This window comes from Salvelinus namaycush, chromosome 1, assembly GCF_016432855.1.
Source record: "Salvelinus namaycush isolate Seneca chromosome 1, SaNama_1.0, whole genome shotgun sequence".
Lineage (NCBI taxonomy): Eukaryota > Metazoa > Chordata > Actinopteri > Salmoniformes > Salmonidae > Salvelinus > Salvelinus namaycush.
In genome coordinates, this window is record NC_052307.1 from 66,013,262 (window position 1) to 66,024,518 (window position 11,257).

The window sequence follows — 11,257 nt, forward strand, 5'->3', positions numbered from 1 at the left end:
TACTTTCTGAATGCACAGTTCATTATATACAACTAGCTTCTAAACTGGATTGAAAGGGAAATAAAGCAACTCATAGAGCAGTGTTGGGATGTTTTTAAGCTTGCTCCCCTGTGTAGAGCAGTAGCCGATATGTTATTCACCCTGACTGAACCGATGTTAGGCTACACAATTATGCTAATAATGGCATTTAGGCCTACAATCCTCACGATTATCATTATTAAGGACTTATCTAACGTGTGCTAAATCGCACTTTGACCCAAGCCTGTTTCCAAAAATGTTAAAAGGCCATTTGTGACTGGGATGTTTGCATACTCTGAACCATTAATAAATGCTGATGTTCCTCCCAACGAGATATGTAAGTTGCAACAGCAAACAGAGCAGCCCTAGTCATATGAATAACCTCGTGAGTTTTGAATTTGTGCTTAAAATCTGTTACAGTTAATTCACCGTAAATGCCATACTTTTCACTAGAGGGGGAAACTGGTTTGGGATTACTTTGAAATCAGCGCGCATGAGTACCAGCCGATTACAGCACATAAAGGGTCATCTTTTGGGTGAATACACGGTAGGCTAATATATTGCTTTTGATTTTCAGAAATAGTGTTTTTTGTATTACAATATTATAAACCGAAATTATTGACATGTGACATTCGTTTGTCTGCAGGATTGTTATGAAATGTATGAAAATAATAAAGCGAAAGTAAAAGATGGTCAATCTAACAAATGTTGGGTTAGTTCAGCTCATAGACATTAAGGGTTCAGCTTGGCCTACCTTCTATTTTAACCCAAATAATACATAATTTATAGGCTACAGTTAGCCTACAGCTTTCTGTATATATTGTGCAAAGTTACAGTAGCCATATGTCCATAATGCTTACTCACTATGCTGTCGGTGTATGCGCTGTAGAATGCAGAGATAGCAGCTCCATACAGCCCCCTGACCACTCACATCCTGAACACCGGGAGCCCACATGGCCCTCAGCCTGCATCGCATGGATCCCTCCACTTCACCCTGGAACCTTCTCACCACAGGGTAACCTCATCACAGAGAGTGCTGCAGCACCAGTTAGCATAGACAGAATGGAAATTAACACAATAGTTACTTAGCAGCTCCATAATAATCAATTTAATAGACAAATACACATTTAGTATTTATTTTAGCATTTTCAGATTCACCTCTACAGCCTCTTTCAGTAGGGCTGCATAATATGATCAAACATGAATATATACCGGTAGTAATGTTAATGAGCCAAGGCTTATTTAAGGATCATATCAAACCAATGTCGAATGTATTCAGTATTTTATATAATTTCAAATAATTTCTTCTCAGGACTACTAATGATGATGGGCGCTGCCCAGGACTCATCACCAGAGAAAATTTCACTCCAGCGGTGTACAAGATGCGCTTTGAGACGGGCCAATACTGGGAGAGACCTCTTTCTACCCATACGTTGAGGTTAGTTGAAGACAGTCTTCAATGCTTTTATCATAAATAATAGGTGTATTTAAATGTATAACTGTTGGACATATAGAGTTAGACATAAATGTTTCTTTATATCTACAGAATCAGTTTATGTTTATTTCCTTGTCAGCTATGCGATCGCTAACTGAACGCTAAATGATTTGGTAACTCCTATTGGTTGGCTGAGTGGTTACTAACATATCGGTGGTCTGTGTTTATCTGCAGATAGTCTTCACCATAACGGACCACAGTCAGAAGTTCCATGTTCCTCTGCTCTGCAGCCGCTTCTCCTTCACTACCTACCGGGGAAACTAGAGAGTCTGTCACTCACCATCTCTCACCTGGGCCACGTTCAGCTGCCAAACGTTGTCTAATCCCGGTTAACCCAGAACTGATGACTTGCGTAATTGTCAGATGCTTGATTAAGTTCCGGGTCCATATGTGTTAAAGGAAGAGATCGGAACCGGAACGAAGAGCTCCACCCTTCTCGCTTTGCAAGTCTATGGTGTAAGAAATTGTAATAGATACTGGAAACTTGTTATAACAAAATTCTCAACACAAGCTATACTTGACACAACAGGCACCCATCCCCTCTCTTCCCCACACATGTTGTTCTCATCAGATAACAGCCACAGACCCACACACACAACCCTCCCCCATGAACAGGAATCTGCTAAAACAACCCCACACACACACACTATGTTCAGGGTTGGGACTAAAGACAAAGAACTGTGTTGGGAGCCAACGGAACGTCGACATCAGGCCGAACAGGACTACCCACGACCCGGAGCGACCAATCAGAAGGCCAGACTACCAGATCAACCTACTTCATTCAATGCATATATAAAGCTGTACAATATGTTTAGCGCTCTCTTCTCCGACGATTCCATAAGAATCAGACAGAAAGGGGCCGTGCTGCACGCTTTGCCAGATATTTTTACACTTGAATAAACTGCCTTATTATACAATTATACACCTCGTCCTATGTCTCAACTTGATCTCCTGTCTCTAGTAACTGTTTTATCAACAAAACTTGGTATGCAGAGGATGGTTGGTTAAAATCTTGGAATTCGGTCCATAGAAAGTGATGAGAGAGGAGACGGGTTGGAGAAAGATTCGAGAAGGAGGGGTGACTGGTAATCAAGAGCATTTCGGTGATTCAGCCCGCCTCAGGATACTGATCAAAGAGCTCGACAAATAAAGAGGTAAGCAGTACCTGTTAAATCGAAATCTGCATATTATATTATAGTCATTACCCAAATTAAGATCAGTGTTTCTGAAGGCGAGTATGGATTATTGTTAAATTTTATGTGAAAACTGTCCGTAACCGAAGGCATTGTGTAAAGATATCTGCGAAGTATAAAATCAAGTCGAATTAGTAATCTGGAACTAGTTGAATTGTTCTTCAACTAGGAGTATCGGTGAGAAATCTAAGCTTGATGAAGTGTTGAAATGTCATGTAATCTGTTCAAGTCGTATTAGTAATCTGGGGCTAGTGGAAATGGCACCCCACTAGGAGCATCGGTGAGAAATCTAAGCTTGACATTTCGGGATTCAAGTCGCATTAGTAATCTGGGACTAGTCGAAATATTCTTCCACTAGGAGCATCGGTGAGAAATCTAAGCTTGAGCTAGGAGTAATGGTATTAAACCTGAAACTCTCCAAATGAATGTGAGTGATTGAACGTTCCACGAGACTGATTGCTACTAATTACTGATATGCTAAATTGAGACTGTGTTGAAAGTGACCGCCGAGTCCTAATTTAGGCCGTTGTCCAGCCGCCGCGCTGAAAGTTGACCTGATTTTTCCCTCTCGTGCTGTTGGTAAATCCTTAAGGGTTAGAATTAATTTGACAATTATTTTAGAAGCGCTAGAATATACTAGTATATTGTTCCAAAAGGAAATTTCTGAAATGTTTTGGCAAAGTATTTAATTAATCGAAAAAGTTAAAATTAATCGAAAAAGTTAAAAGCAATAATAACTTTCGAATAAAAGACCCTAACATTATTATTCCAATTATATCAGGAGCGCTTGAATTCATTAATATATTGTACCAAAAGGACAGTTCTGAAATATTTTGCCAAAGTATTTAATTAATCGAATAAGCGAAAAGCAATAATAACTTTCGAATAAAAGACCCTAACATTGTCATTCCAATTATATCAGGAGCGCGTGAATATATTAACATATTGTTCCAAAAGGATATAGCTGAAATATTGTTGGAAAACGAAAAATAATTCATTGAATACACGGTAATAAAATTCTTTGTGCACGCGGGTCGGACACGAGAATAGGTCGGTGTTAGAGCCAAGGATACTTCGCTGGTTTCGATCAGTGACGGGCTAAAGTATACAAAGATAGTAATAGACCCAGACATAGCTTAACGACAAAATGGCCACGACCATCGTCCCCAAACACAAATTCAATGAATGCTTAGATCAGAGAATGCAGGACAGAAGAGGGGGAGGGGTCCGTCCCATGATGTATCAACCACGTGCGGCCCTTCAACCCGCATACAATCACCCCAATCCAGACCCGAATCAGCAATCACCTCCCCCTTTCCAGGGCATGTCTGACGAATATGCCCCATGGCCCTGAAGCTGCCCACCACTAACCTACACTCATCATTGACCTGGACTACTGAAGCATAAAAGGCTTTTGCACTCTTGAAAACAGATCTCTCAGTGGCAGCAGCCTTAACAGCACCTGACTACAAAAACAAGTTCCATCTGGATGTTTCTGAAAAAGAAGGATTTACATCATCCATCTTTTTCCAGGAAAAGAGGGGGAGAGAAGAGTGTTGATGTATCACTCCTCCAAACTGGACCACATTGAAGTGGGACAAACCACATGCTCCAGGTATGTGGCTGCAGTGGCAAAAGCTATTGAAAAAACAGCCCACCTGGTAATGTGCCATCCATTGGAAATCCACACCCACCATGGGGTTGCAGCATATCTGATGAGCAAAGAATTCACGTTCAGCGCTGAAAGAAAAAAAAAAAATCCAGAATAAATGCACACAATCACACATCACTTTTGTCAACACTGACAAAAACATGGCAGACGCACTCAATGCTGAAGAAGGTCTACCCCACTCCTGTGCAGAAAGAGCTGCACAAGAACTGAAACTGAGATCTGACCTGGGGAACGAACCACTCACCAACCCTGACCTATGGTTGTACACAGATGGATGCTGTTACAGAGGAGAAGAAGGGAACATAGCAGCATACGCAGTGGTGCAGCAGCTTCCGGATGGATCACACGTGACTTTGGAATCTGCTACCATCCCACAACCTGCATCAGCCCAATTAGCTGAAATCATAGGTTTGACACAAGCATTGGAAAGAGCTGAAGGGAAGACTGTGAACATCTACACCGACTCAGCTTATGCTCATGGAGCAGTCCATACGAATGGATCACAATGGCTGAGACGCAACTTCACCACCACAGGAAACCTTCCAATCAAACACAAGACACAGATGGAAAAAACTGATTAAATCGGTCTCACTACCTGAGAAGGTGGCCATCATGAAGTGTAAAGGACACCAACAACTGAAAAACAGAGTCGGCGAGGGAAATGATGCAGCTGATAAAGCAGCCAAGAAAGCTGGCGGATACACCCCGAGACAAATGGTACTACGGACCCAACCAGCTCGGACTGAGCTCACAAAGCAACACATAAAAGAACTCCAGTTCACAGCAGGACCCTATGAACACTCAGTATGGGGACAGAAAGGGGCCACCAAGGGACCTGATGAACTGTGGAGATGCCATGATGGCAGACTAGTGGCCCCAGCAAACCTATGTCCAGAACTAATACGAGAAGCTCATGGGCCCACACACGAAGGCAAACTAAAGACTTTACAGAAGGTGTCCCACATCTGGTGGCACCCACACATGAAAGACATGACAGATTTATTCTGTGATAAGTGCGGCATTTGTGGTAGCCACAATCCAAAGAAACCATATCAAACGCCCATGGGTTCATACCCAGTCCCTAACGCTTGTTTTCAGGACAGAAGAATAGATTACACTGACATGGAGCCAGATAATGTGACATATGGGAAAAGGTGCCTTTTGGTAATGGTAGACAGGTTTTCCAAATGGGTCGAGGAAATACCAACAGCACGTGAGGATGCCAGGTCAGTCATTAAGTGGCTGCAGACTGAACTCATACCAAGGTATGGAGTTCCAAGGCAAATCCGATCCGACAAACGGGTCCCATTTTAGTAACCAACACCTGAGACAGGTGGAGGAAAGATTGGGTATTGTGCACAAGTTTGGGTTAGTGTACAGGCCACAATCTCAAAAGCCTCGTGAAACGCGCCAATCAAATGTATGTGCAGGTTTGAAGTTGATTTGGGTTGAAGCCCTGCCCCTGGCGTTGATGGCCATGAGAGCCTCTCCAGGTGCAGGCACCCATCTCTCTCCTCATGAGATAATGGCTGGAAGAGTCATGCCTGGTCCACCAAGGGAGGGAGGTCATATGCCCGCCCTTGATGTACAACAAATTGTAATGTCTGATATTTGTCAGAAAATTGACGGAACTTTCTGCAGCTCTCTCCACACAGATTCACAAGGTCCAATAGGGGGAGCTGACGGGAGATCCGCCACCACTGAAGGTAAAAAATTGGTGACTGGGTGGGGTTAAAGTCCACAAGAGAAAGTGGCTAGAACCCAGGTGGACTGGACCGTACGAAGTGAGGGAGGTTACTTCACACTCAGTCCAGGTCAAAGGTAAATCAGGCGCACCTTGGCACCACCTCACACATTGCACTCCAGCCCCAATCCCTTCTAGAACACTGACAGAAGTCAGAGCTGATTTAAACAGCTTAAATTCGATTCCAAATGAAGACATTCCTGACTCAGGGGATGCGGCATCAAACTCCGCCTCCCCTGAAAAAGGAACCTCGCCCAGTTAGAGGGACATTTCTCCCTCCCTGGGCAAGGCTAGGGAGATCTGGCCCCTTATTTGTGATATTCCTACTGATATTTGGGGTGTCCCTGGGCACTTTCACATGGTTGATAGAATAACTATAACCGGATCCCCATGGATGTATGTCACGGACACTCTAGTCTAACTAGGTAATAACAGATTTAAAAAAAAAATAATAATAAAAAAATAAAAAAAAAAAATAAATAAAAAAAAATATTAAACAAAAGTTAAAATAAGAAACTAATATGGATTAAATTGGGAAGGTTGAATAGAGCGGGTGGAGAGCTGTGCAGAGAATGGACAGAAGATGGCAGTATTGCAGCACTCAACGGTCTCCCAGCCGACGGGGAGCCTGGTTGAATGCTGGTGACATAATTTTGTTTTTGTAGTAAACGTTTAGGTTAAGGGTTTCCGTGTTCCCAGAGATAAGATATCTTAAAGGAGTACACTTATATATATATTAGGAGGATTATTTTCTGAGTTTTATTTAGACAAGGGATTTTTTAAGATAAAGGGTTCTTTTAGTATGTCTAGATATAGTATGGAACACGAATGTAAGGAGGTGATGTAACCTCTTGACCTGTCTTCATTGCATTTTCATGTGGTTTGATCACCCACGGGGGAATGTAGTGAGGATAATGAAATTGTGGTCATTTGGAATACTAATTTTGAGGTAAATTGATTATAATAGAGTTTATAACTCTTGACCATAATTGTAGTTTTAACCACAGAGGAGTCAGGTTTCTGTTTTTAAACATTGGCTATGACGGTTTTGAATGGGTTGTTATTGATTTGGTAATACAACAGAAAAAATCCCATTTGTCATCGATAATAAATGGGGGAAGATATGATACATTGAGGTGTGAACAGGAGATATTTTAAGCCTATAGGGCAGGAAAATACATAAGCATTTAAATATAAGAATATTTTACTAATCTTACCTAAGTCAATATTAAGAGTAGGTAAGGTTGATACCTGGCCAGGGCCAGGTATCAAACGGGAGAGGGGTACATTGTGGTCTAGGATAGGTTTGGGGCCTATTGGATAATAAACTAATTTAAAATTAAAAATTACTAGCTAACAAATGGGTATAGAAGTTAAATATATAATCAGATAGAACAAATGAGAAACTGTTTGTTAGCCAAACTTGTATGTCCAGGATTTTATGCGTTACAGGTGAATTAAAGGAGAAGGTGATTCACTCGACCTGGGGGCATATCGCACTTGGAGGGTGAGACACACTGACACTGTCGAATGATCACAGAGTTAAGGAGAAGAACCGTTGCTAATAGAGCTCGGGGATCAACTCCTTAATGAAGAATCCCTGACCCCGACCTCTCAACACTGTGTACGTTCATAGAAGTGGAAAGTGTTGCTTGATCTCTGGCTGATGATGTGTTCTCTGGGAGAGGGTGGGGTTTTTACAGGACTGCTTGTAGTCCTGAGCTGTCTGATTAGGATACGATGGGGATGTTACCATCACAGTACTGCCAGTTCCAACGGACCAGGGTTCAGCCGGCCTCCTCCACCACTTCAAGACCAAGTCCCACACCACCACCTAAGCTCTCCAATCCGGTACAGGTAATAAATGTAAAAGACATCTCAGATAGTGACCAATTGGGGACTGAAACTGGTTATGAGGAAAGGGAGAATATGTGGTTGGCCTACAAAACACTTAATAGAAAGGACTGTGTCGTAGGTGGACATGCCAGACCTATTCTGGCTGCTCACCCAATTGCCCTTAGTAATGGGGAAGGTTGGATGTGTATATTGGAAAGTTTAAGCCAAATTCAACCCTGTGTAAAACTCTGAGTCTTGTGTTCCCAGAAGTCCCTCCCCAGAAGGTACCGTGGGGAGTTAAGGCATAGGGGGGATATTACAGCTGTATCACTGGTACAGGTAGAGGTATAGACTATGGGAGGCTCCCTACTACTGCCTGCATCACTAATGTCACTATTAACTAGAGGTGTTGCTGATGTATGGTGGATGTGTGGACCTACCAGGCGGTTGACCCCCATTTTGAAAGGAAATTGTCGTTGCACATGTGCTTTGGCCAGTCTGATACCACCATTGCCTATTATTGAGGTTATAGCTAACCAACTTCTGGGAGCTGCACATGACACAGAGACTCGGTACCAACACAGGAGACGGCAGAACCGTGACGCTCCTTGGTCCGAGGGTACAGATAACATGCACACCAACCTGTGGGGGTCCCAATAGGGGTCCCCCACGAATACCAGAAAATCAAACAGGAATGATGGCCTGTGGCATTTATTGCCCATTTTTGGCCCAGCTATTGTTGATGCTAAGCAGAATGCCTGGATCAATTATATCTACTATAATCAACAATGATTTGTTAACTACACACACACAGTACTTACGGGGATGGCTGAACGATTGGATTGGATGCTACCTCTCAAACCAGTAGACAAAATAGACTAGAACTGGACATGATTCTGGCCAACCAGGGAGGTGTATGTAAAATGATTGGAGAACAGTGTTGCACGTTTGTCCCTAAACAATACTAGTCCGGATGGGAGCATTTCAAAAGCTCTGAGTGGGTTGGCAAGGTTATCAGTGGAGATGAAGGGTCTTGCAGGTGTGGAGGAGAGTGGACTGTTCCCCTGGCTGGGTGGTTGGTTTGGTAAGTACACTACAATGATGGTTACTGGATTTCTGACTCTAGTTGTTGTTGTTTTTCTTATGCTCATGTGCTGTGCTGCCTGTATCATACCTTGTTTGAAGAAGTCTGTTACAGATGTGGCAAGGACCTCTGGTATGATGCCGTTGCTTGATGCTCCAGTTGGAGAGGCTGATACGGAATCAAGCTTTCGCAGGAGAGTGGGCCTGACAGAGGAGGACCCTTGGTTTGCTGTAGAAGAGGTTGTCGAATGAATAAAAAGTGATGTTTGTCCTCCCTGTTGTGAAGGTTTGAAGTTCCCGGGTGGCGACGAGCCCACCTGGTACAGGTTGTATAGAGGGATGGACCTGAGGGTTTAAATTTTTTTCGTTTTTTGGTTAATAATGTGTGATTTTGGACTCAACAAGGCTTCGAGGCGGTCCATGGCCAATTGGCAGCTACATCCCTGATGGCATTTCAAAATAGAATCACGGTAGATATGTTGTTGGCTGAACGCGGAGGTGTTTGTGCCATGATTGGGGAGCAGTGTTGTTCTTTCATTCCCAACAACACAGCTACGGATGGGAGTCTGACTGTAGCATTGGAGGGACTTCGTACCCTTAATGGTAAGATGAAACAACATTCTGGAGTGGACACTTCTATGTGGGACTCATGGATGGATGCTTTTGGTAAATATAAGACGCTGGTTTCCTCTGTCCTGGTATCTATTTCCGTTTGTGCGGCTATTCTTGTACTTTGTGGATGCTGTTGCATTCCATGTGCTCGCACGCTTGCTAGCCGTGTTATCACTGCCGCCATAGACCCTAATCAGGAAAGGGCCCAAATGTTCCCATTGCTTGCTGATGGGGAAGCTGGACCTGTCTATCTATTTGAGGACTAAGAAACTTTTATGTCACGTCTCTTGTGAGACGTGAAGAGAGGGAATTAAAAATTTGTCTTCTGACAAATTTTATCCCATAGCTTTGTCTTTTATACTTTTATGTCACGTCTCTTGTGAGACGTGAAGAGAGGGAATTAAAAATTTGTCTTCTGACAAATTTTATCCCATAGCTTTGTCTTTTATACTTTTATGTCACGTCTCTTGTGAGACGTGAAGAGAGGGAATTAAAAATTTGTCTTCTGACAAATTTTATCCCATAGCTTTGTCTTTTATACTTTTATGTCACGTCTCTTGTGAGACGTGAAGAGAGGGAATTAAAAATTTGTCTTCTGACAAATTTTATCCCATAGTTTTGTTTTTTACTTTTATGTCACGTCTATAAAGACGTGAAGAGGGGGATTTGTAAGAAATTGTAATAGATACTGGAAACTTGTTATAACAAAATTCTCAACACAAGCTATACTTGACACAACAGGCACCCATCCCCTCTCTTCCCCACACATGTTGTTCTCATCAGATAACAGCCACAGACCCACACACACAACCCTCCCCCATGAACAGGAATCTGCTAAAACAACCCCACACACACACACTATGTTCAGGGTTGGGACTAAAGACAAAGAACTGTGTTGGGAGCCAACGGAACGTCGACATCAGGCCGAACAGGACTACCCACGACCCGGAGCGACCAATCAGAAGGCCAGACTACCAGATCAACCTACTTCATTCAATGCATATATAAAGCTGTACAATATGTTTAGCGCTCTCTTCTCCGACGATTCCATAAGAATCAGACAGAAAGGGGCCGTGCTGCACGCTTTGCCAGATATTTTTACACTTGAATAAACTGCCTTATTATACAATTATACACCTCGTCCTATGTCTCAACTTGATCTCCTGTCTCTAGTAACTGTTTTATCAACAATGGTTCAAATGTCTCCTTCCAAAATTCGATTCGTGATCGTCATTAATCCAAAGCACCGGAACTAATGCTGCTCATTATCTCATGCATCCCGTTGTATCATGCCAGATCTACGCAACCATTTATGTTTACGTAGTCTGTCCACGAGATATTAAACATTGTCGAACGTTGCAGATAGAAATGCCATAACCAGAGTCGACATGATTCCTTGTTCTACATGTCAGATAAAAATATGTTATGAAGAATAAACATCTGAACGTTCCAAAACGTTGTGTCCTGATGGAACGCGCCCCTGGCTGACTGTAACCCGCACCTGTCACCTGGGCCTATTCAGGTGGTTGAAAGTCATCCTTCAGTTATTATAGGTAGAAATGTACCTAAGAAAGCACTCTCTTCTGTAATACTAGTTATACTAT

At 42.7% G+C, this 11,257-nt stretch overlaps 1 pseudogene; it reads left to right on the plus strand.

The window, feature by feature from the left end:
* The first annotated feature begins 327 nt into the window (after nt 1-327).
* Nucleotides 328-2,420, plus strand: LOC120056291 (annotated as a pseudogene).
* Nucleotides 2,421-11,257: the final 8,837 nt, after the last annotated feature.